General features: G+C 52.5%; 11 non-coding genes across 60 annotated transcripts in view; all 11 read right to left on the bottom strand.

The window, feature by feature from the left end:
- The window catches only part of LOC149122944 (uncharacterized), a 104538-nt gene that overhangs the window by 32217 nt on the left and 47958 nt on the right, over nucleotides 1-24363 (bottom strand). For 19 of the 50 annotated variants that reach the window (XR_016217231.1, XR_016217222.1, XR_016217226.1 and 16 more), the window contains 10 exons: nucleotides 22819-22951; nucleotides 20199-20299; nucleotides 15591-15719; nucleotides 11884-12015; nucleotides 10849-10921; nucleotides 8106-8237; nucleotides 6336-6454; nucleotides 3317-3457; nucleotides 2347-2413; nucleotides 2126-2258 (listed from right to left, as the gene is read on the bottom strand). This is a non-coding gene — a transcript (uncharacterized LOC149122944). Of the gene's footprint in view, nucleotides 1-2125; nucleotides 2259-2346; nucleotides 2414-3316; nucleotides 3458-6335; nucleotides 6455-8105; nucleotides 8238-10848; nucleotides 10922-11883; nucleotides 12016-15236; nucleotides 15356-15590; nucleotides 15720-20198; nucleotides 20300-22818; nucleotides 22952-24363 lie in introns of those variants that run through there. The other 31 variants (XR_016217244.1, XR_016217237.1, XR_016217248.1 and 28 more) reach the window with 10 other exon arrangements.
- LOC127484008 (small nucleolar RNA SNORD116) lies at nucleotides 1797-1888 on the bottom strand. The gene has a single exon (XR_007910791.1). It is a non-coding gene; the product is annotated as a small nucleolar RNA SNORD116 (small nucleolar RNA).
- On the bottom strand, nucleotides 3068-3159 carry LOC127484019 (small nucleolar RNA SNORD116). The gene has a single exon (XR_007910802.1). It is a non-coding gene; the product is annotated as a small nucleolar RNA SNORD116 (small nucleolar RNA).
- On the bottom strand, nucleotides 6011-6102 carry LOC127484017 (small nucleolar RNA SNORD116). The gene has a single exon (XR_007910800.1). It is a non-coding gene; the product is annotated as a small nucleolar RNA SNORD116 (small nucleolar RNA).
- LOC127484010 (small nucleolar RNA SNORD116) lies at nucleotides 7776-7867 on the bottom strand. The gene has a single exon (XR_007910793.1). It is a non-coding gene; the product is annotated as a small nucleolar RNA SNORD116 (small nucleolar RNA).
- LOC127484011 (small nucleolar RNA SNORD116) lies at nucleotides 10534-10625 on the bottom strand. Its single transcript, XR_007910794.1, has one exon. It is a non-coding gene; the product is annotated as a small nucleolar RNA SNORD116 (small nucleolar RNA).
- LOC127484012 (small nucleolar RNA SNORD116) lies at nucleotides 11554-11645 on the bottom strand. The gene has a single exon (XR_007910795.1). It is a non-coding gene; the product is annotated as a small nucleolar RNA SNORD116 (small nucleolar RNA).
- LOC127483994 (small nucleolar RNA SNORD116) lies at nucleotides 15256-15349 on the bottom strand. Its single transcript, XR_007910777.1, has one exon. It is a non-coding gene; the product is annotated as a small nucleolar RNA SNORD116 (small nucleolar RNA).
- Nucleotides 18252-18345, bottom strand: LOC127483992 (small nucleolar RNA SNORD116). The gene has a single exon (XR_007910775.1). It is a non-coding gene; the product is annotated as a small nucleolar RNA SNORD116 (small nucleolar RNA).
- Nucleotides 19866-19959, bottom strand: LOC127484007 (small nucleolar RNA SNORD116). The gene has a single exon (XR_007910790.1). It is a non-coding gene; the product is annotated as a small nucleolar RNA SNORD116 (small nucleolar RNA).
- Nucleotides 22484-22577, bottom strand: LOC127484009 (small nucleolar RNA SNORD116). Its single transcript, XR_007910792.1, has one exon. It is a non-coding gene; the product is annotated as a small nucleolar RNA SNORD116 (small nucleolar RNA).

Below are 24363 nucleotides of genomic sequence, written 5' to 3'. Positions count from 1 at the left end.
AGCCACTGCCTCCTGTAACAGCATGAAAGGAACGTGCAGACATGTCCTCCCTCACAGGGAAAAAGACACAGTCAGGTGGTCTGCCCTCTATTCCTGCTACCCAGGAAAGCACACTGCCTTCAACCATCAGGCCACACACATGGAAGGGACATGGGCCAAACATGGAGGCAGGATTCAGAAACCCTGGAAGAGGGCCACAAAGACTCCACCCCCTAGTGCCCAAATGACTGCTTCCTGACTGAGCTTTCCTTCCATCCCCATAACCCCATGCCAGCCTGGCACACAAGAACCCCTGAAGGAAGAAGGTATGTAGCAACTATGGAACACGCTAGTGTCAGGTCTTGTCCACCTGGTGACGGCCAGCACACCACTCCATTGCACTTGCCTTTGTCCTGCCCATGTGCCATTCCAGCCAGGCACCAGTGAGTCAACTCCCACAAGCCAAGCAATAAAGCCTAGGGGACTACCTGAGTCCTGGCTCCCAAGGCCCTTATAAAACAAGTACAGAACTCTAACAAACAAATGAAGACCACAATGAGTTTTCTCCTGTGCTGGGGCAAGTGCATGCTATCACAAGATGGTAAACCTTGGCAGTCACCTAGGGCCAAATTCAGCTGGAAGATCTCAACAACCCAGGCAGGGGGATGACCAAAAGAGGGCCCATGCAGGACAAAGAGGTTAGGAAGCCTGGCCACAAAATACAATGGCTACCCAGGTCACATGTTTCCAAGTTTGGAAGCACAGGGATGATGGGCTTCTAGAAACACAGAAAGAGCCAGTTAAGGGGGTTCTCAGCAGTGGTCAGGGAACACGGGCAGTTTGGCACACTCTACCCTTACTGGCAGGGTGGAAGTGCAATCTGCAAGGTTCCCCAAAATTCCAGGGAACTCCGTAGGCCAGAGTTGGAGAAGACAGGCAAAATCAAAATCAAGAGTGCACACTCAACAATGGCATGCCATTTACCCAGCAACTATTTCCCTCTCAGCCAGAGGAACCACAAATCCAACAAATGCTGCAGTCCCATGTCATGGGAACAGGAGGGGCAGGCCTTTTGTATGGCCAGGACCCTCAGTGTATGCTGCCTGAACTACAACATAGCTGCTTATGCTGGAGCTGGAAAAGATGTGGAAAACACATACTCATGAGTGTCCAAAAACCATGGTATGCCATTTTTCCTGGCAAGATTTTCCCTCTGAGCTTGAGGGGCCCCAAATCCAAAACAGGTTACAAAACTGTGATGTGGGATGTGGAAGGGCAGGCCCTTGCATGGCCACACACCTCAGTGCATCCTGCCTACACTACAGCGTAGAGTGGAATCTGGCCACACCAAGGCCCCTGTTTCCACTTGCCCTACACTGCTGTCTCAGAACCATTGGCAAAAGACAGATACAAGCACCACCTCAAGTCTGGGCACTTGCATTCTTTGCTCTCCTCCTTAGGGAATCAAGGACAAAGTCCTAGGGATCCTGGTATCAGGCGGCATGGGGCAAAGGCTTGATGAACAGCTCCACAGAGGTCATCCATTGTCAAGCCCACTACCTGCACACCGCAGGACATCCACCTGCACTCTCTCCCACAATGCCAAGACCTATAGCTCCTTGCAAGGATGCCACACATGCTCATATATGACTGTCTCACCAAGCACTCCCCGGCCTGGGCACTGCCTCGGAGGACTGGCTCCGTTTGCCTGTGTGGTGGCAGGATTTGCCTATCTTGATAACCTGACTGCTAGAGGGAACGAGAAGCTGGGGATGTGGGCCCACTCCTCGTAGGACCCTGGCTGGGGGCAACGTGCTGGACCTCAGTCACGATGAGAACGACGGTATGAGGTTCTCACTCATTTTGTTCAGCTTCCAAGGAATGTATTTGTGGGAGTCATCATCGATCCAAGCACATGCCCACATGCTGGGAGGGGAGCACTGTGGCAGGGCTAGGGAAGAGCCTGGCGACCACAAAGACCTTCATGGGCCTGGGGAGACCAGGTCCATGGCTCAGAGAAAGAAGGCAAGGCAATCTGCCAGAGCAGTGCAGGCCAGCAGGCCATCAGTGGAGGGCCAGCATATAGGTCTTTCAGTTCTTGAGAATGCTTGGGGTGCTGCAGGGCCTATGGCATGGGAATGCTTACCATCCTCAGAAATCCAAGAAATAGAGCCCACCACAGGCCACAGGGATTCCAGCGCCCTCCAGTGCCTCTGGTCCTCAAGAGAAGCGTACATCTTACTTCATCCCAGAAGATATATTGCCAGCCTCGACTCCCCCTGAGAAATGCACACAGACCAGGGGCACATGTGAGACAGATTCTGGTGCACAGGTCATGGGCACATGGGCAGTAGAGCACATTCTGACCTTAAAGCCTCATAGAAAGTGCCATTCAAAGGTTCCCTGAAACTCCAGAGAGCTCCTTGTGTTAGAGCTGTAAAAGATGCAGAAAATGCACATCTATGAGTACCATGAGTAACCACTCATCCACGTTTCCTGGCAAGATTTTACCTCCGAGTCTGAGGACTCCCAAATCAACACATGTTGCTATTCCATGATAAGGGCAGGTCCTTGTATGGCCATGTCCCTCAGCATATTCTATCTGCATTACAGCATAGGGTGGAATCTGGCCACAAAAAGCCCCGTTTCCTGTTGGCTCACAAATATTGGCAGCCCAAAGATACAAGCACCACCTCAAGTCTGGTCACTGGCATTCTAAAATTTCCTCCTCAGGGAAATAAGGACACAGTCCCAAGGATCTGGGCCTCAGGCCACATTGGGCACAGGTTCAGTGATCAGATCCACAGGGGCCAACCATTGCAAAGCACATGGCCTGCACACTGAAGGACACCCACTTGCACCCTCTACTACAATGCCAAGACCTATGGCTCCTTATAAGGACATCACATCCACATATATCACCATCCCATGGAGCACTCCCCTGCCTGGGCAGAGTCCTTGGAGGACAGTTCCATTTGCCTATGTGGTGGCAGGATTTGCTTTTATTGATATTCTGACTGCTGGATGGAACATGAGGCAGGGGACGTGGACCCATACCCCTAACATCCCTAGCTGGGGACAACATGCTGGACCTTAGTCGTGATGAGAAAGACAGTATAGGGTTTTCACTCATTTTGTTCAGCTATGAAGGAATGTATTTGCAGGAGTCATCATCAGCCCAAGCACTTGTCCACATGCTTGGCGGGGGGGGGGGGGGGGGGGGAGCCAGTGAGCACAGTGCAGCCCAGCAGGCTATCAGTGGTGGGCCAGCATATAGGCCTTTCAGGTCTCCAGAATGATTGGGGTAGTGTAGGGCTTCTGGGCCTGGAATGCTTACCGTCCTCATAGCTCCAGAGACATGGAGCCCTCTACAGGCCATAGGGATTCCACCACTTCCGAGTGCTTCTAGTCCTCAGGAGAAGTGTAGATCTTGTGTCTTCGCTGGATCCACACTGTAGGCTACAAATCCCCCTGAGAACTGCACACAGACCAGGGATGAACATGAGATGATGAACCTGCTACACAAGTCACCACCACTGTCCGTACTAGCCACGGCACCATGCTCCCTCTCACATGCCCTATGTCTGCCCTACATGGTTAACAGTCACAGACTGTACATGTGAAGAGGGGACCACTGGCACACAAGGATTCTTTGGGTGGGACTCTGGGTATTTTTCCAGGATTTCTGCTTGGGAAAGCCTGTGGGTGTACCCCTTTGTGTTGTGAGGGTAAGGCCCCTGGCCACCTGGGCTGGCATCTGACCTCCCAGGGCTGCCATCCTGGGCACCTCTCATTCTCACCCCTTAAGCCCCCATTGCCAAGGCTCAGAACCTTCCTTCAGCAGGACACATTTGACACCCTTCTGGGTGATGACAAAGCCCAAGGGCTCCCCATGGAACAGTAGTTGCCTCCCTTGACAGCATGCAAGGCATGTGTGGAAATGCTGTTTCTCAAAGGGCCAGTGATGCAGTCAGGAGGTCTTCCCCCTGGTCCTGCTACCCCATCAAGTACACTGCCTTCAAACATCAGGCCACACACATGGAAAGGACAGGAGCCAAGCCTGGAGATAGGTTTTGGTCACCCTGGGCTAGGGCTAAAAAGACTCATCCTCTTTGTGCCCAAATGACTGCTTCCTGACCAAGATTAATTGCTGTCACTGAGGCCCCACGCTGGGCTGGCACACAGTAACCCCCAGTAACTTGGTCTTTGGCAAATATGGAACCTAACCATGTGCCAGCCGATAAACCATGACACTATGATTGCCAATGCCACAGGTACAAGCCACTCTAACCCAGAACCAGTGAACCAACTCACATTGCTTAGCAGTAGGGCCCAGTAGGCTTGGCCTCCAAGGCCTTTATATACCACGTACAAGACTGTAATCACTTTGGTTGGGACGCGGATCTGCTCAACATGACCACCTTGAAATTTCTCCTGTGCCAGGGCAAGCACAGGCTGGCCCAAGATGATATACTTGGCAGTCAACATGGGAAATGTAGGGCCAAAGTAACAAAGAAGATCTCCACAATCCCGGCAGTGAGATGATCAAAAAGGGTGCATGCAGGACAAAGTAATGTTGAAACTTGACCACAAGGCACACTGGCAATCTATGCCATGTATTTGCAAGTTTGGAAGCATGGGGAGGTCAGGCTCCTAGTGCCATGGAGGGCAAAGGATAATGGCAAGAGCCACTCATGGGGGCTCTCCAACAGTGGTCAGGGAATGTAGACAACAGAGCACACTATGGCTGTAAAGTCCCCACAGAAAGCGCCATCCCCAAGGTTCTCTGAAACTCCAGAGAGCTCCTTGTGCTGGAGCTGATAAAGATGTGGAAAATGCATATCCATGAGTGTTCACTCAACAATGGTATGCCATTTTGCCCAACAACACTTTCCCCTCAAGCCCAAGAGCCTGAAATCCAACACACACTGAAGTCTTATGATTTGGGCTTTGGTTGGGCAACTCCTTTTATGACCACGCTCCCCCAGAGGATCCTGTCTGCACTACAGCATAGGATGAAATCCAGCCACAATAAGGTTCCCTGTTTCTTCCCTTCCTACACTGTTGTTTCAACCACTGGCCACCCACAGATACAAGCACCACTTGTACCCTGAGCACTGGCGTCCTATGCTCTCCTCCTCAAGGAATCTAGTATGTGATCCCCAGGATTTCGGTTCAGTGAGCAGGTCCATAGGGGCCTGCACACCCCAGGACATACAACTGCACTGAGTCCCACAGTGCAAAGACCTAGCTCTCCAATAGTGGTCAGGGAACACAGGCACCAGAGCACACTCTGATCCTAAACCCACACAGAAAGCACCACTTCCATGGTTCCCAGAAACTCCAGAGAGCTCCTTGTGCTGCAGCTGGAAAACGCACATCTGTGAGTCTGCACTCAACCATAGTATGCTGTTTTTCCTGGAAAGACCATACGTCTCAGCCTGAGAGCCTCCATCAAACACAGGTTAAATCCCGTGATGCAGCATGAGGAAGGGCAGGCCCTCATATGGCCAGGCCCCTCAGTGTATCCTTCCTGCACTATACCATAGGGTGGAATCCGGATACGAGAAGGCCCCCTGTTTCACTATGCCCTACACCATGGGTCACAACAATTGTCAGCCTATAGATACAAGTGCAACCTTAAGTCAGGGTACTTGCACTCCATGTTTTACTCCTCAAGGGATCAAGAACACAGTCCCAATGATCTGGGACGCATGTTGCATGGGACATAGGTTTGGTGAACAGGTCCACAAAAGTCACTAATTCATTGATAGGCTCACGGCCTGCACACCGCAAGACCCTAACCTGCATCCTAACCAAAAATACCAACCTATGGCTCCTTGCCAGGACACCACACACACGTATCACCATCCCAACGAGCACTCACTGGCCTGGGCAGAGCCCTTGGACAGGTCTGTTCACCTGTGTGGTGGGGAGGATTTGCCTTTAGTGATACCCTGAGGGCTGGAAGGAGTGTGAGGGAAAAGACATGGGATAATATCCCTAATGTTCCTACAGGGGGAAGCATGCTGGACCTCAGTAATGAAGAGAATGATGGTATGGGGTTTTCACTCATTTTGTTCAACTTCCAAAGAATGTATCTGCAGGAGTCATCATCAATCCAAGCACATGCCCATGTGCTGGGAGGGGAGCACTGTGGCCGGGCAAGGGGAGAGCCTAGCTCTCATCAGGGGCCTGGGGAGACCAGGTCCATGGCTCAGAGAAAGAAGGCCAGGCAATCCACCATAGCAGTGCAGCCCAGCAGGTCATCAGTGGCCACCCAGCACACAGGTCATTCAGGCATCCTGAATGCTTGGGGTGATATGGGGCACTGGGACCTGGGAACGCTTACTAACCTCAGAGCTCCAGCGAACTGGAGCCCACCATAGGCCACAGGGATTCCTGCACCTTCCAGTGACTCCAGTCCTCACCAAAGTGTACATCTTGCATCACCCCTGAAGACACGACACTGACCCTGAGAAGTGCACACAGACCAGGGGCATAAGTGAGACAATGAACTCAGTGCAGATTAAGGCTTGCATTCATAGCAGCCATGGCACATGCTCCCTTTTCACCTGCCTTATGTCTTCATCCCCAGCCTCATTCCCATTCAAGGATCTTATGTGTGAAGAGGGATACACTGGCACAAAAGGCTTCTCTGGTTGGGAATCCGTGTGGTTTTCCACATGACTTTCAAGTAGGGAAATGAGTGTGGTTGTACCCCATTGTGTTGTGAATGTGAGGTCCCTGGAACCCTGGACCAGCATTTAACCTCCCTGAGCCGCCTTCCGGGGCATCTCATTCAAATCCCTTGACTACTGATGCTCAGGGTCAGGACTTTCCTTCAGCACAACACGTGTGGACAACCTTGGAGGTAATGACAGAGGCCATAGACTCCCCATGGAACACCCACTGCATCCTGAGACAGCATGCAAAGCACATGTGGACACATCCACCCAGACAGAAAAAAGATGTCAGGAAGTCTGCCAGCCAGAACTGCTACCCCGGAAACTCACTGTGTTCGTCTTCAGGGGACACACATGAAAGTGACATGGGCCAAGACTAGATCAGGATTAAGAACCCTGGGACAGGGCCACAAAGGCTCCATCCACTATTAACTTAAAGACTGCTTCCTGATGGAGCTTTCCTTCTGTCACCAGGGACCTACACCAGCCTAGCACACAGGAAATCTCAAAGGAACACTGTGCTTGGCAACTAAGGAACTCAGGTACTATCAGGCCTTGTCCCCCTAATCATATGCTGGTGGACAAACCATGGCAATGTGAATGACACTGTGCTTCTCTTCATCACAAAAACAAGCCACTCCAGCCTAACACCAACAAGTCAACTCCCAGTAGCAACGCGCAGCAGGCCAGACCCTAAAGGCCAAGTATAAGATTCCAATAACCTTAGTATGGAGACAGCTCTGCTGTTCATGAATATCATGAGTTTTCTCCACCACCAGGTCAAACCCACCCTGGCCAGAAAGGGCCCACATTAGTAGTCAACTAGGGGCACCTAGGGGCAAAGTGTTCAGGATCTGAGCCTCTCACCATAGTGGGCACAAGTTTGTTGAGCACAATCCCAAACCATAGGCACTTTGCAAGAACACCACATCCACACATATCCCCATCCCACCAAGCACTCCCCGGCCTGGGCACTGCCTCGGAGGACTGGCTCCGTTTGCCTGTGTGGTGGCAGGATTTGCCTATCTTGATAACCTGACTGCTAGAGGGAACGAGAGGCTGGGGACGTGGACCCACTCCTTGTAGGACCCTGGCTGGGGGCAACGTGCTGGACCTCAGTCACAATGAGAACGACGGTATGAGGTTCTCACTCATTTTGTTCAGCTTCCAAGGAATGTATTTGCAGGAGTCATCATCGATCCAAGCACATGCCCACATGCTGAGAGGGGAGCACTGTGGCTGGGCTAGGGAAGAGCCTGGCAACCACAAAGACCTTCATGGGCCTGGGGAGACCAGGTCCATGGCTCAGAGAAAGAAGGCCAGGCAATCTGCCAGAGCAGTGTAGGCCAGCAGGCCATCAGTGGAGTGCCAGCACACAGGTCCCTCAGGTCTCCAGAATACTTGGGGTTTTGCAGGGCCTCTGGTCCTGTGAATGCTTACCTTCCTCAGACCTCCAGCGAAATGGAGCTTCCTACTGGACACAGGGATTCCAGTGCCCTCCAGTGCCTCCAGTACTCAACCAAGGGTACATCTTGCATCATTCCAGAAGAAATGCCACTGATCTCAACTCCCCTGAGAATTGCACACAGACCAGGGGCACATGTGAGACAAGAGACCCAGTGCACAGATCATGGCCCGAATCCATAGCCAGGCATGGCGCAATGCTCCCTTTCAGAAGCCCAAAGTCTTCATCCCTAGCCCCCTTTCCATTCAAGGATCCTATGTGTGGACAGGGATCCACTGGCACACAAGAGTTCTCCCTGTGGGACTCCCTGTGGTTCTTCCTGTGACTTTTGACATGGGAACGTGTGTGGCTGTACCCCATTGTGTTGTGGAGCTGAGGTCCCTGGATGCCTGGGCTGGCATTTAACCTCCCAGGGCTGCCTTCCCGCGCATCTCATTTAAACCCTTTGATCTCTGCACCTTCGATCAGCAAGACGTGTATTCACACTCTTCAAGGTGATGACCTAGGCCCAGGACTCCCCATGGGACATCCGCTGCCTCCTGTGACAGCATGCAAAACACATGTATACACACCCTCACAGACAGACACAAAGATATTCAGGAAGTCTGATGGCCAGACCTGCTACTGTGATAAATTACTGCATTGGACCTCAGGAGACATACATGAAGGTGACATAAGCCATGACTGGATTAGGTTTCAGAAACCCTGGGCCAGTGCCACAAGGCTCCATTTTTAGTGCCCTAACAACTGCTTCTTGACCAAACTTGCCTTCCATCAGCCGGGTTCTACTCCAGGCTAGCTCAAGAAATCATAAAGGTTGGCCGGCGCCACGGCTCACTAGGTTAATCCTCTGCCTGCATTGCTGGCACTCCGGATTCTAGTCCCAGTTGGGGTGCCAGTTCTGTCCTGGTTGCTCCTCTTCCAGTCCAGCTCTCTGCTGTGGCCCACGAAGGCAGTGGAGGATGGCCCAAGTACTTGGGCCCTGCACGCACATGGGAGACCAGGAGGAAGCGCCTGGCTCCTGGCTTCAGATCGGCACAGCGCGCCAGCTGAAGCGGTCATTTAGGGGGTGAACCAACGGAAGGAAAACCTTTCTCTCTGTCTCTCTCTCTCTCTCACTTTCTAACTCTGCCTGTCAAAAAAAGAAAGAAATCATAAAGGAAGATGGTGCTTGGAAACTAAGTTACTCAGGTATTGTCAGGACTTCTCCCCCTCTCCATGTGCTGGCTGACAAACCATGACCTGGCGCTTTGCACTTGCCTTCATCACAAACACACGCCACTCCAGCCTAGCACCAATGAGCCAACTCACAGTAAGCCTGAAGTGAGGCCTATGGGATTGGCCCCCAAGGCCCTTATACACTAAGTACAGGACTCCAATCATCTTGGCTGGGACACAGCTCCGTGTCCACAACTCCCATTTTCTCCTGCACGGGGGCAACAGCACCTTGGCTTGAGTTAGCCCACCTCAGCAGTTGCCTGGGGCACCTAGGGGCAAAGTGAGGAGGAAGATCTCAACAACCCAGGCAGAGCAATGACCAAAAGTGGGTCCCTTCAGGACAAAGGGGAGATGAAACTTGGCCGTGGAAAACTGGCTACCCATGCCACACATTTGCAAGTTTGGAGCATTGCAAGGCTGGGGTCATAGTGACTGGAAGGCAAAGCACCATGGCAAGAGCGAGTCATGGGGGATCCCCAACAGTATTCAGGGAACATAGGCAATAGAGTACACTCTGACCTTAAAGACCCACAGAAGCAGCCATCTCTAAGATTTCCCAAAATTCTAGAGAGCTCCTTGTGCATGAGGTGGAAAAAACTGTAAAACGTGAAAGCACAAGTGCCAAGCAACCACTCTATGACATTTTTCCTGGCAATAATTTCCCTCTCACCTGAGGGAACCCAATTCCAACACATTTTGTAATCCTGTGACATGGACTTGAAGGGCAGGACCTTGTGCAGCCACATCCCTCAGCATATCCTGCCTGCACTACAGCATAGTGCGGCAATGAAAAGGCCCCCTGTTTCCTCCTGACCTATTCCCGTGGCTCACAATAGTGGCAACCCATAAATACAAGCACCACCTCCAGTCAAAGAACTGGTGTTCTAAGCTCTCTCCCTCAGACAATCAAGGACACAGACCCCGGGATCTAGGCCTCACACCACAGTGGTCACAGGTTCGGAGAACACACTGCCAAGACCTAAGGCCCTTCGCAAGAACACCACATCCACACATATGCCCATCCCACCAAGCACTCCCCGGCCTGGGCACTGCCTCGGAGGACTGGCTCCGTTTGCCTGTGTGGTGGCAGGATTTGCCTATCCTGATAACCTGACTGCTGGAGGGAACGAGAGGCTGGGGACGTGGACCCACTCCTTGTAGGACCCTGGCTGGGGGCAACGTGCTGGACCTCAGTCACAATGAGAACGACGGTATGAGGTTCTCACTCATTTTGTTCAGCTTCCAAGGAATGTATTTGCAGGAGTCATCATCGATCCAAGCACATGCCCACATGCTGAGAGGGGAGCACTGTGGCCGGGCTAGGGAAGAGCCTGGTGACCACAAAGACCTTCATGGGCCTGGGGAGACCAGGTCCATGGCTCAGAGAAAGAAGGCCAGGCAATCTGCCAGAGCAGCGCAGCCCTGCAAGCCAGCACATAAGCCCTTTGGTCTCCAGATTGCTTGGGGTGGTACAAGGCCTCTGGGCCTGGAAATGCTTACCATTCTCGAGCTCCAGCAAAATGGAGCCTCCTACTGGACACAGGGATTCCAGCGCCCTCCAGTGCCTCTGGTCCTAAACAAAGAGTACATCTTGCATCATCCCAGAAGAAATGCCACCAACATCAATTTCCCCTGTCAAGTGCACACAGACCAGTGAAACATGTAAGACGACCAATGCAGTGTACAGGTCATGGCCTGCATCCAAAGCCAGGCATGGCATGGTGATACAGGACTTGAAGGGCAGGCCCTTAATTGGCCACGCCCCTGAGCATACCCTGCCTGCATTGTAACAGAGTGGAATCTGGCCACACCAAGGCCCCTGTTTCCACCTGCCCTACACTGTTGGCTCACAACAGAGGCAGACCATAGATACAAGCACCACCTCCAGTCAAAGAACTGGTGTTCTAAGCTCTCCCCCTCAAACAATCAAGGACACAGTCCCCGGGATCTGGGCCTCACACCACAGTGGACACAGGTTCGGTGAGCACACTGCCAAGACCTAAGGCCCCTTGCAAGAACACCACATCCACACATATGCCCATCCCACCAAGCACTCCCCGGCCTGGGCACTGTCTCGGAGGACTGGCTCCGTTTGCCTGTGTGGTGGCAGGATTTGCCTATCCTGATAACCTGACTGCTGGAGGGAACAAGAGGCTGGGGACGTGGACCCACTCCTTGTAGGACCCTGGCTGGGGGCAACGTGCTGGACCTCAGTCACAATGAGAACGACGGTATGAGGTTCTCACTCATTTTGTTCAGCTTCCAAGGAATGTATTTGCAGGAGTCATCATCGATCCAAGCACATGCCCACATGCTGGGAGAGGAGCACTGTGGCAGGGCTAGGGAAGAGCCTGGCAACCACAAAGACCTTCATGGGCCTGGGGAGACCAGGTCCATGGCTCAGAGAAAGAAGGCCAGGCAATCTGCCAGAGCAGTGCAGGCCAGCAGGCCATCAGTGGAGTGCCAGCACACAGGTCCCTCAGGTCTCCAGAATACTTGGGGTTTTGCAGGGCCTCTGGTCCTGTGAATGCTTACCTTCCTCAGACCTCCAGCGAAATGGAGCTTCCTACTGGACACAGGGATTCCAGTGCCCTCCAGTGCCTCCAGTACTCAACCAAGGGTACATCTTGCATCATTCCAGAAGAAATGCCACTGATCTCAATTCCCCTGAGAATTGCACACAGACCAGGGGCACATGTGAGACAAGAGACCCAGTGTACAGATCATGGCCCGAATCCATAGCCAGGCATGGCGCAATGCTCCCTTTCAGAAGCCCAAAGTCTTTATCCCTAGCCCCCTTTCCATTCAAGGATCCTATGTGTGGACAGGGATCCACTGGCACACAAGAGTTCTCCCTGTGGGACTCCCTGTGGTTCTTCCTGTGACTTTTGACATGGGAATGTGTGTGGTTGTACCCCATTGTGTTGTGGGCTGAAATTTCCTTCAGTCACCAGAGTCCTATGCTAGTCTCAAAACAAAAAAACAAAAAAAAAAAAAAACAAGGAACATGGTGTTTGGCAATTATGGAACTTGGGTAGTGTCATGCCTTGTCCACCTAACCATGTGCTGGTCAACACACCACAACTCTGCACTTGCTTTCATCATGAACACATGTCATTCCAGCCTGACACCAAGGAGCCAACTCGTAGTCACCTAGCAGCGAGGCCCTTGGGTCACTTTTGGCTGGTTCCCAAGGCCATTATACACCAAGTATAGGATTCCAGTCATCTTGGTGGGACATGCCTCCAATGACTACAATCACCATGAGTTTTTTTCCTGCCATGGAAAGTGCATGTGAGCCCAAGATGGTCTGCCTTGGCAGTCACCTTGCAGCACCTAGAAGCAAAGTCAGCAGGAAGATCTCAAGAACTCTAGCAGTGGGATGACCAAAAGAGGGGCCCAGCAGGACAAACAGGAGATGAAGCACGTCCACGAGGCCCACTGCTTACCCATGCCACACTCCAGGGAGCTCCAGTTGCCAGATCAGGACAAGACACAGGAAACCTGCACCCATTTGTGTCCACTCAGCCACAGTACACGGTTTTTCCCAGCAACACATTCCCTCCAAGCCCAAGGGAATCCAAATCCAAGATAGGCTGCAGGCCCTGAACCCAGGTTGATGAGTAGCAGGCCCTTGTGTGGCCACACCCCTCAGAGCATCCTGCCAGATTTACAGAATAGGGTGGAGTCCGTCCACCACAATGCTTCCTTTTTCATTTAGTCCTACAATGTTGGCTTGTAAACATTATCCACCCAAAGACACAAACACCAGCTTGTACCTGAGAACTGGCACTCTATGCTCTCCTCCTCAGGATGTGGTGCCTGGTATCTAGGCTTTGGGCTACATGGGGCTCAGATTCAGTCAACATGTTAACCATGACCACACACTGTAAGAAGTAAAGCCCTTAGAATCCCAGGCGCCAAACTTGGGCAAGGGATGCCATCTAGGGCTGCCTACAGGGTTCTTTGCTGCACACCACCAATGGCGGGAGGGCCCTGGCCCAAGTAGCCCACCTGGCACTTGCACTTGTGCACCTCCACCTTTCAGGTTGGTTTCAATGTCCCTCTGTTGTCCAAGAGGGCCTCAGAGGCACAAGGGGCTTTGCCATGATGGGCCAGGCACATACTCTCAGAGAGCTTCCCCTGCAATGCGGGTGGATCAATTCTGGGCCTGATTCTGCCACACCCTCAGGCCTTCCATAGTCACCTCTAAAGGAACTTGCAATCTCCAGGATACCTGCCCAAGGGTCAGCCTCATACATGTCACCCCACAACCCTGAGCAGCATCAAGATAACGCTGGGGAACCTGACCGTGAAGAAGCCTGCACTCACCACGAGCAGCATACGTAGGTGCCTTCCCTAGGACAACCTTGCCATCCCTTTCCCCATGGCCCATTCAAGCACAAGACTTTGGGGCTCAGCCAGCTGAAATCTCTCAGCACCCTAGGGTAGACCATGTACTCTGAAAGAACCTCCAACACAAGGAGGTATTTCAAAGGGGCAATACTTCCCAGACCTCATCACTAGGGAACAGACACTGACCAAAATGGGCCTGAGTTACAGGCCTAGGGGGAACCAGCACAAGCTGCTGGAGGCTGAGGGAAGCAACATTCCCCAGGGCTGCAGCTCTCCTGAGTGTCCAGTGCCACATCAAAGGCCCCGTAGTAGACGCTTGGACATAGCAGGAAGGCTGCTTCAAAGAGGAGCGGCCAGGGACCCAGGACTTCATGGCATAAGCCTGAAACCCTTCTTCATCAAAGGAATCTGCAGTATTCTCACCCTCACCAAACAAACCCTGGAATACTTGGTCTCCTGGGTTTGTACAAGGCATCAACTGGCCAGGGCACACCTGTGTAGCTGGGCCTCCTTCATGGGTAACTTCTGCCATTGCATGGAGCAACTGCTACTGGGGTTAGAGAGGTCACAGCAACCATGGTCTATCCATGGAGCAATCCAAGTCCACTGTCCCTGGAATTTCTTTCCCACAAAGCCCAAGAGATGCCCCTGTATGTGGAATACCCAAAAAGGGGAACCAGAGCTACATTCCCACATGGACAAGTCCTGAGAGTAGGTCATGATAGACTAAAACAACTTGCATACACCATATTAGCAGGGGATGCATGCCATCTTCCACCCCTTGAGCCACTGGCCAGACCAGGTCTTCCTTCCAGGTCTAGAAATCTCATGTGGGATGAGACCTAGCTTCATGTCTCCTGTATATCAGGAAGAGGACAAGTTCCTGACACTGACCACTAAGGAAACCAGGGCCTCAGGCCCATCCAGCCAGCCCAGGAGGGCCACCTGAGGATGGGCTAGGCTCCATAGCCCTGGGCAACCACAGCTCTGCCACATCCTTCACCATTCGTGCACACTTAGGGGACCACCATGCCCACTCAAAACAGCATTGCAGGGTTGGTGCTGTGGCATAGCAGGTAAAGCCACTACCTATAGTGAAAGCATCCCATATGGGCACTGGTTCAAGTACCGATGTTCTACTTCCAATCCAGCTCTCTGCTATGGCCTGGGAAAGCAGTAGAAGATATCTCAAGTCTGGGCCCTGCACCCACATGAGAGACCTGGAGGAAGCTCCTGGCTCCTGGTATCAGATCGACACAGCTCCGGAAGTTGTGGCCAATTGGGAAGTAAACCAGCAGATAGAAGACCTCTCTCTCTCACTCTTCCTCTCCTTCTCTTTATGTGTAATTCTGACTCTCAGATAAATACATCTAAAAAAAGAAAACACCATTGCACCAGACACTCTGCTACCCAGGCACGGCCAACTGAGGAATCATGTTGCTGGTACCACTTGTGTCACACATTTCCCTTTATGGACACCCGGAATGGTGCCCACAATTTGAACCTTTGGAAAAGGACTCACATCTACGCACCTACCAGAGGCAATGTGCTGGACCTCAGTCACGATGAGAACGACGGTTGTGAGTTCTCACTCATTTTGTTCAGCTTTTCCAAGGAATGTTTATGGGGGAGTCATCATCGATCCAAGCACATGCCAAGGGGTGGGGCCCTCAATACCAAAGGCCTGGTGCTTCATCAGCTGCTCTGCCCAACCACCTCTGCAGCCCCGCAGAGTCCAGGGACAAGCCCCAGCACAAGGAGGACAGGCGGTTAACTGCAGAGGTGTGGCCCAGGCATGGCCAAAGGCAGCAGCAAGCATACAGGTGTCTGTGGGGCTGTGAAGTGCTATGGGCTTTGTCCCCAGTGCTGGTCTTGGCCATGCTTACCGTCCTCAGAGATACAGGGACTTCCTGCCTAACATGGACAGTTTGAATTCCGCTGCCTTAGAGGGCCTCAAGTCCTCAGCAGAAATACTTCTGGCCCTTCCCTGGCCACGTCAACATCAACAACTGGACCTGGGAGGTAAACACAAACAAGAAGCATATTTGAGAAAATCAGTGTCCTACCATGCTCTGAGCTGCCATGCTTAGGCTGCTCGTGGTGTCCCGTGCCACAGAGTATCCCCTAAATCTCTATCTCTGACACTTTGTTTTGCACAAACAAGCCTACCCAGAATGGGAGTACAGGTACACAAGGTTCTCCTGCGCGGACCCCTTCATCACAGTTCTGAATTCTGGGAACCTGTGAGTGAGAGTATATGCGTGAATGTGTCCCCCTGGGTTTATTGGTCATGCCACCAGTAACCTCTGTCTGGACAGCTTTTGGTCTCGCCTGCCAAATCACTCTGCTGGGGGCCTGGGCTTTCAAAACCATGGATGTGCACAGACATCTGGCCCAGAAAGACAAGGTCCACAGGTACCCCACAAACACTCAACAGCTTCCAGGGAAAGAAAGGACTGCTTGTGCAGACACTTGCTGCCTCACAGGACCTGAAACAGTTAGGCCTTTGGCCCCCTGGAACCTCTCCCAGGTACGGGGCGCTTTGCAGAGTCCCTAGATATCAGTACGCACATGGGACCTCCTCACAGCTGCTCCACGTGCTCTGTGTTGCACTGGGAAAGGGTAGAGCACCATTACAAACAGGACCAACCTACCACTTGTGCTTCTGCATCACCCCATCTCATCTGTGTGTCAATGGTGAACCTTTGGCTATCAGGTCTTAGAGGGCACCAGAGCTTGTACCTAGATGCACCCAGTGTCAGCCATGGACACTCAGCAAACTTTTTCTAATTCAGGCAACAGATCACCCTGACCCTGTCATGCCCTCAGATCTGAATTCAGCTCTTAGGAAACACTCAATCAGCTCACAAACCTGCCAACAATTTGACCTCACACTTGCCACTCCCAGGTCTGCACCACCCATTACTGGCATTGTGAGCATCACACATGGGAAAACTGCAGCCTTGATGTCCTTGGCCCGATGACCCATCTTCCAAGATACTGTAGATTCAGGCAGCTGAATAGTCTCAGCACCAAGGTATAGCAAGTGGTTTGGAATAACCTCCAACCCAACTAGATACCAAGGCATCTCAACTGGCCAAGACACCCTGGGCTCAGGCACGGGGAGAACAGGCACAAGAGACAGGGTCATGGGTAGCAGGCCAAGGGAGTCCAGCAGTTGCTGCTGCAAGCTGAGGGAAGCCACCATGCCTGGGGACCTAACTCTCTTGGGTTTCCAGTGCCACTTCAACGGTCCTGTGTTGGAGGCACAGGGGGAGGTCCATTTCTAAAAGAAGAAGCCTAGGACATTGGCCTTCCTGGGACAGGCCTGGAAACCTTATTCATCTACGGTCAAGAGTGAAACAGAATATGCTGTCCTCATAAACTCAGCAAAGGGATCCTGAAAGATTTGCGCACCTGGGCACACACAAACGTACCTGTCACTGGGGGAATGTGAGCACCATCATCATCACCAGGTTCCGGCATTCCTGGGGATCATCCTGGAGGGTAGCTCAGAGTACCCATTGACCAGTCACAAGAAGTCAGAGGAACCATGGACACTCAGAGCCAACCAAGGGCATTGTTCCTGTCACTTCCTTCACACCAAGCCCGTGAGTAGCTACATCTCTGTGAAACACTCTCCTGGGGGAAGGAAGCACTACATGCATGCCAGGCTGAGGTCCACCATCAGGTAACACACACTACCACAAAGTCCCAATGCCTAACTCAAGGATATGACCGAGCCCTTCGGCAACAAGCAGGGCTCTCCCAGCACGACATACCTCCAGCTCAAGAGACCTCACACGGGCTGCTGCCATGGCTCACTAAGCTAATGCTCTGCCTGCAGCGCCAGTACCCCAGGTTCTAGTCCCGGGTGGGGCGCCAGATTCTGTTCCGGAGGCTCCTCTTCCAGGCCAGCTCTCTGCTGCGGCCCGGGAGTGCAGTGGAGGATGGCCCAGGTCCTTGGGCCCTGCACCCGCATGGGAGACCAGGAGGAAGCACCTGGATCCTGGCTTCGGATCGGCACAGCGTGCTGGCCGTAGTGGCCACTTGCGGGGTGAACCAATGGAAAAGGAAGACCTTTCTCTCTCTCTCTCTCTCACTGTCTAACTATGCCTGTCAAAAAGAGAGAGAGAGAGAGAGAGAGAGAGAGAGAGAAAGAGACCTCACACTGGCAAAGGGGCAGAAAATGACTCCTGGTGGTGAATAAGAGTAAAACTGAATAATGGAAAAGACACACAGCAACCAGGGTTCTGGTCTAATGGGCCAAAAACAAGGTAAACACTTGGACCTGTGCAAATCTACACAACTGGACCTTTGCACACTCTGATGCATTCTTCACTGCTCCTTCCCACGTGGGGAGCCACCATGCAAACTCACAGCACTCCTGCACCCAGCACTCTAAAGCCCAGGAAAAGCCAACAGATATATCTTGTTATTATGATCCCACATCTGACGCTTGGATTTCAACAACACTGTGTGGTGGCAGGAAAAATAATTCTGGATGTGGGCTCTCACTGCTACAGCCCTGCCAGAGGCAATGTGCTGGACCTCAGTCACGATGAGAATGACGGTTGTGAGTTCTCACTCATTTTGTTCAGCTTTTCCAAGGAATGTTTATGAGGGAGTCATCATCGATCCAAGCACATGCCAAGGTGTAGGGCCCTCAACACTGAAGGCCTGGTGCTTCGTCAGCTGCTCAGTCTAACCATCTTTGCACCGCGTAGAGTCCAGGGATATGCCCCAGCGCAGGCAGGAAGGCAACCACTGCAGAGGTATGGCTCAGGGGAGCATGCTACCAGCCCTCAAACCCACCGAAGATTCAGCCTCACACCTGCCAACCCAGACCACTACACTACCCACAAGCGGCACAAGTGAGCACCACCGGACCAGGGAAAATTGACAGCTTTATGTCCCTGGACCCATGAACCAGTTGCCCAAGACAAGGTGAGTTCAGGCAACAGATTAGTCTCAGGCCCCAGGGTACAGCAAGTAACCTAGAAAAACAACTTTCAACCCCATTAGACATTGAGGTTTCTCTGCTGGCCATGACAATCTGGGCTCAGGCTCTGGGATTACAGGCACAGGAGCTAGGGGCATGAATTATAGACCCTGAAGTGTCCAGTACTGCTGTTGCAAGCTGAGGGAAGCCCCCATGTGTGAGAACCTAATTCTCCGGAGTTTACAGCATCACATCAGCGGTCCTGCGTTGGAAGCCCAGCTGAAGGGCATTTGTCCATTTCAAAAAGGAGAAGCACAGTACCGTATCCTTTGTGACAAAGACCTGCAAACCTGCTTCATCCACAGTCTTGAGTACAACAGATGAAGCTGCATTCACACCCTCAGCAAAGGGATTCTGGAAGATTGCTCGCCTGTTATCCCTCCCACCAACTACCTACAAAACTGCACCAGACGTGTGCACAACCTCTACTGCATGATCAAAATATGACATTACTGGGGCTCATCCTGGGTGATCCAAGGAATACCCTTTTGCCCCGCCCAGAGAACTCACAGCAACCATGCTCACCGGGGTGTCCTCGGAAAAAACCCATCCCATTGTCCCTGTCATTTCCTTTGCACCCAGCCCAAGAGCCACTTTACTCTGTGCAGGACACGCCCAAGGAAGGCAGCACAAATTCCTGCCAGGTTGACTCTTACCACCAGGTCACACAGGCACTACCGCCAAGTGTCAATGCCACACTCAAGGGCATGTCTGAACTGTTTAGAACCCTGCAGAACTCTACTGCCACATCAGAGCACTAGCTGAGAAACTTAATGCTAACCAGGTGCCCAGGCTTCGCGTCACCTGTTGGCCAAGAAGAGGAGGACTTGGTCCCAGGACCCACTGAACAGGCAACCAGGGCCTGGGCCACACCCAGCAGACACTCGAGGTAAATACTTAGCTCCACCTAAATGCACACAATCGGAACCCTGACAACCTGCTTCATTCTTACCCACTGCTCCCCACATGGGGAGCCATCACGCAAACTCCCAGGATCACTGCACCAGGCACTCTGCTCCCCAGATTGGACAACTGAGGGATCAAATTGCTGACTCCACTCAAATGGACCTTTCACCTTAGGCACACCCCGGGTTGTGGAGAGAACCGCTACCTGGACGTGGGCCCTCACTGCCATAGTCCCTGCCAGAGGCAATGTGCTGGACCTCAGTCACGATGAGAACGACGGTTGTGAGTTCTCACTCATTTTGTTCAGCTTTTCCAAGGAATGTTTATGGGGGAGTCATCATCAATCCAAGCACATGCCAATGGGTGGGGTCCTCAACACTAAAGGCCTGGTGCTTCGTCAGCTGATCCACCAACCACCTCTGCAGCCCCGCAGAGTCCAGGGACACACTGCAGCACAAGGAGGACAGGTGGTCCAATGCAGAGGTGTGGCCCAGGCGTGGCCTAAGGCTCCAGCAAGCATTCAGGTGTCTGTGGGGCTGTCAAGTGCTATGCCTTTGTCCCCAGTGCTGGTCTTGGCCATGCTTACCGTCCTCAGAGATCCAGGAACTTCCCGCTCACCAAGGGCAGTTTGAATTCTACCATCTTGTAGGGCCTCGAGTCCTCAGCAGAAGGATACTTCTCTCCACCCTGCACGGACACACTAACATCAGTGACCGGTCCTGAGAGGTACACACAAACCACAGGCACGCTTGAGAAAACCAGAGCCCTGGCCTGCTCCGAGCTGCCGTACTAGGCTGATGTGGTGTCCTTAACCACAGCGTGCCCCTCAATTTTCATCCCTGAATCTTCCTTTCACTCAATATGTCTGCCCATGATGGGACTATGGTTATACAAGTTTCTCCTAAGTGGGCCTTGTGGCTTGAGTTCTGAATTCTGGGATGATCTGAATGACAGTTTATATGCATCTGTATCCAAGGATGTGTCGGCCCTGCCACCGGTGACCTTTGCCATGACAGTTCTGGCATCCATGTACTGGTACTGCTTTGTTGGGTGTCTGAGTCTCTAACACCATGGGTGGACAACAACCTCAGGGCCAGAGTGACAAGGTCCACAGGCACTCTGCAAACCCATGTCAACTTCCAGGGAAAGAAAAAAACCACTTGTGCGATGCATGCTGCCCCCAGGATGTAAGACTCACAAAGGCCTTTGGGTCCTGGATCCTCTGCCAGTGTGGGGTGTTCTGAGAGTCCCCAGTCATGAGTATAATCACGACACCTCCTCAACAGCTCACAGAGTTTCTGTGTTGCAGCTGGAAAGGGCAAGAGACCCACTGCAAACACAGCCAACCTGGCACTTGCGCTCCTGCATCTCCCAATCTCATTTGTGTGTCAGTGGTCTCGCAGGTCTGCGCAGCCAGCAGGGGCCTTGCCCAGATGCACCCAGGGTCAGACATGACCCCCAGTGACCTCTCCCTAATTTCCTCTCCCTAATTGCCCTGACCCTTGCAAGCCCTCTGAATGTCCTGAAGTCAGCTCTGGGGAACATACAACCAGCCCTCAAACCCACTGAAGACTCAACCTCATACTAGCCAAACCAGAGGACTGTGCTACCCACGAGCAGCACAAATGAGCACTGACTGCACCAGGGAAAACCGAAAGGTTTATGATCCTGGCTCCATGACCCAATTGCCCAAGACAAGGTGTGTTCAGGCAGCTGATTATTCTCAGAATCTCAGGGAATAGCAAGTTTCCAAAAAAACAACCTCCATCCCCAGTAGACATTGAGGTTTCTCTGCTGGCCAAGACAATCTGGGCTCAGGCTCTGGGATTACAGGCACAGGAGCCAGGGGCATGAGTTATAGGGCCTGAAGTGTCCAGCAGCTGCTGTTGCAAGCTGAGGGAAGCTACCATGCCCGGGGTCTTAACTCTCCTGATTATATAGTGTCACATCTCTGGTCCTGCTTTGGAGGCCCAGGTAAAGAGAGAAGTCCATTTCAAATAGTAGAAGTACAGTACCGTGTCCTTCGTGGCACAGATCTGCAAACCTGCTTCATCCATGATCAAGGTACTACAGATTACGCTGCACTCACACCCTCAGCTAAAGGGATCCCGCAAGATTGCTCACCTGTTATCCCTCCCACAAAGGAACCTTCAAAACTGCAGCCTATGTGTGCCCAAGCTCCACTGCATGATCAAAATATGACATTACTGGGGATCACCCTGGGTGATTCATGGAGTACAAGCTGCTGCACCTCAAGAACTTATAGCAACCATGCTCTCCAGGGTGTCCTTGAGAAAACCCATCCCTCTGTCCTTGTCATTTTATTTGTACCAAGCCTAAGAGCTGCTCCACTCTCAGACTCTCTCAAGAGAAGGGAACACAACATTCTTGCCAGGTTGACTCCTACGACCAGGTCACACAGGCACTACCGCCAAGTGTCAATGCCACACTCAAGGGGATGTCTGATCTCTTCAGACCATTGCAGAACTCTGCTGCCACATCAGACCACCAGCTCCTAGACCTAAACCTAGACAGGGGACCGAGCTTCGTGGGTCCAATTGGCAAAGATGAGAAGACTTGATTCTGAGACCTACCCCACAGGGACCAGGGTCTTTGCCACATGCAGCAGACTCTCGTGGGAAATAAGTGGCCTGGGCACATCCGCACAATCAGACCCTGTACACCCTGCTACATCCTTCGCCACTGCTGCCCACGTGGGGAGCCGCCACGCAAACTCATAGCACCATTGCGCAAGGCACTCTGCTGCCCAGATTGGACAACTGAGGGATTGCCACACCCTGGGTTGTGGAGAGAACCGCTACCCTGGACGTGGGCCCTCACTGCCATAGTCCCTGCTAGAGGCAATGTGCTGGACCTAAGTCACGATGAGAACGACGGTTGTGAGTTCTCACTCATTTTGTTCAGCTTTTCCAAGGAATGTTTATGGGGGAGTCATCATTGATCCAAGCACATGCCAATGGGTGGGATCCTCAACACCAAAAGGCCTGGTGCTTCATCAGCGGCTCCGCCCAACCACCTCTGCAGCCCTCCAGAGTCCAGGTATACACCTCAGCACAGGAGAACAGAGGGTGCACTGCAGAGGTGTGGCCCAGGTGTGGCCAAAGTCTCCAGCAAGCATACAGGTATCTGCGGGGCTGTTAAGAGCTATGACCTTTGTCCCCAGGGTTGACCTTGGCCATGCTTACCTTTCTCAGAGATCCAGGAACTTGCTACTCAACAAGGGCAGTTTGAATTCTAGTGTCTTGTAGGGCCTCAAGTTCTCAGCAGAAGTACACTTCTTCCCACCCTGCACGGCCACGTCGACATCAGCGACCGGTCCTGTGACGTATACACAAAGCACAAGCACGCTTGAGGAAACCAGATCTCTGGCCTGTTCCGAGCTGCCACGCTAGGCTGCTGTGGTGTCAAGCACCAGAGCACATCCCATCAATCTTCATCCCTGAGGCTTCCTTCATTGAACCTGTCTGTCCATGATTGACAAGGCCTACACAAGCTTCTCCTGAATAGGCCCTAGTGGGTTCTCAGCTGGAGTTCTACATTCTGGGAAGATGCGTGAGATGCTATATGTGCATCTGTGTCCCAAGTGTGTGTTGGTCCTGCCACCAGTGACATTTGCCAGGACAGTTTTTGCATATACTGGCAGGCACTACTTAGCTGGGGGTCTGAGCCTTTAATACCGTGGATGCACACTGACATCTTGCCCAGAGTGACAAGTTCCATGGGCACCCCGAAAAACCCGCAGATACTTCCAGGGAAAGAAAGCAACGCTTGTGTGATGCATGCTGCCCCCCAGGACCTCAGACTCAGTCATGTCTTTGGTCACCTGGAACCTCTGCCAGTTGTGGGGTACCCTGCACAGTCCCAAGTCATGAGTAGGCTCAGGGAACTTCCTCAACAGCAGCCCAGGGGTTCTTTGTGTGGCCGGAAAGAGCAAGACACTCACTGCAAACACAGCCAACCTAGCACTTGCGCTCCTGCATCTCCCAATCTCATTTGTGTGCCAGTGGCCTCACAGGTCCAGGTGGCCAACAGGGGCTTTGCCCAGATGCACCCAGGGTGAGAATGGACCCCCAGTCACCTCTCCCTCATTGCCCTGACCCTGGCTAGACCTCTGAATGTCCTGAAGTCAGCTCAGGAGAACATGCAACCGGGCCACAAACCCACCGAAGATTCAACCTCACACCTGCCAACCAGGAGTACGGCTCTACCCTCAACCAGACAAGTGAGCACCAGCGGACCAGGGAAAACCAAAAGCTTTATGTCCCTGGCTCCATGACTCAATTGCCCATGACAGAGTAAGTTCAGGTGCAGAATAGTCTCAGAACCCCAGGGTACAGCAAGTTTCCAGAAAAACAACTTCCAACCCCATTAGACATCGAGGTTTCTCTACTGGCCAAGACAATCTGGGCTCAGGCTCCAGGATTGCAGGCACAGGAGCCAGGGGCATGAGTTATAGGCCCTGGAGTGTCCACCAGCTGCTGTGCAAGCTGAGGGAAGCCACCATGTCCAAGGTCCTAACTCTCCTGAGTTAACTGCACCACATCACTGGTTCTGCCTCTGATTCCAGGTAAAGGGGGTTTGTCCATTTCAAATAGGAGAAGCATAGTACCTTGGCCTCCGTGGCACAGTCCAGCAAACCTGCTTCATCCATGGTCAAGAGTACAACAGATTACGTGGCTCTCACACCCTCAGCAAAAGAATCCCAGCACATTATTTGCCTAGAATCCCAC

This window comes from Oryctolagus cuniculus, chromosome 12 (assembly GCF_051225735.1).
Source record: "Oryctolagus cuniculus isolate XC-2025 breed Fujian yellow rabbit chromosome 12, ASM5122573v1, whole genome shotgun sequence".
Lineage (NCBI taxonomy): Eukaryota > Metazoa > Chordata > Mammalia > Lagomorpha > Leporidae > Oryctolagus > Oryctolagus cuniculus.
Note: the sequence above shows the minus strand (reverse complement) of the source record. Positions and strands in the feature narration are given on the sequence as shown.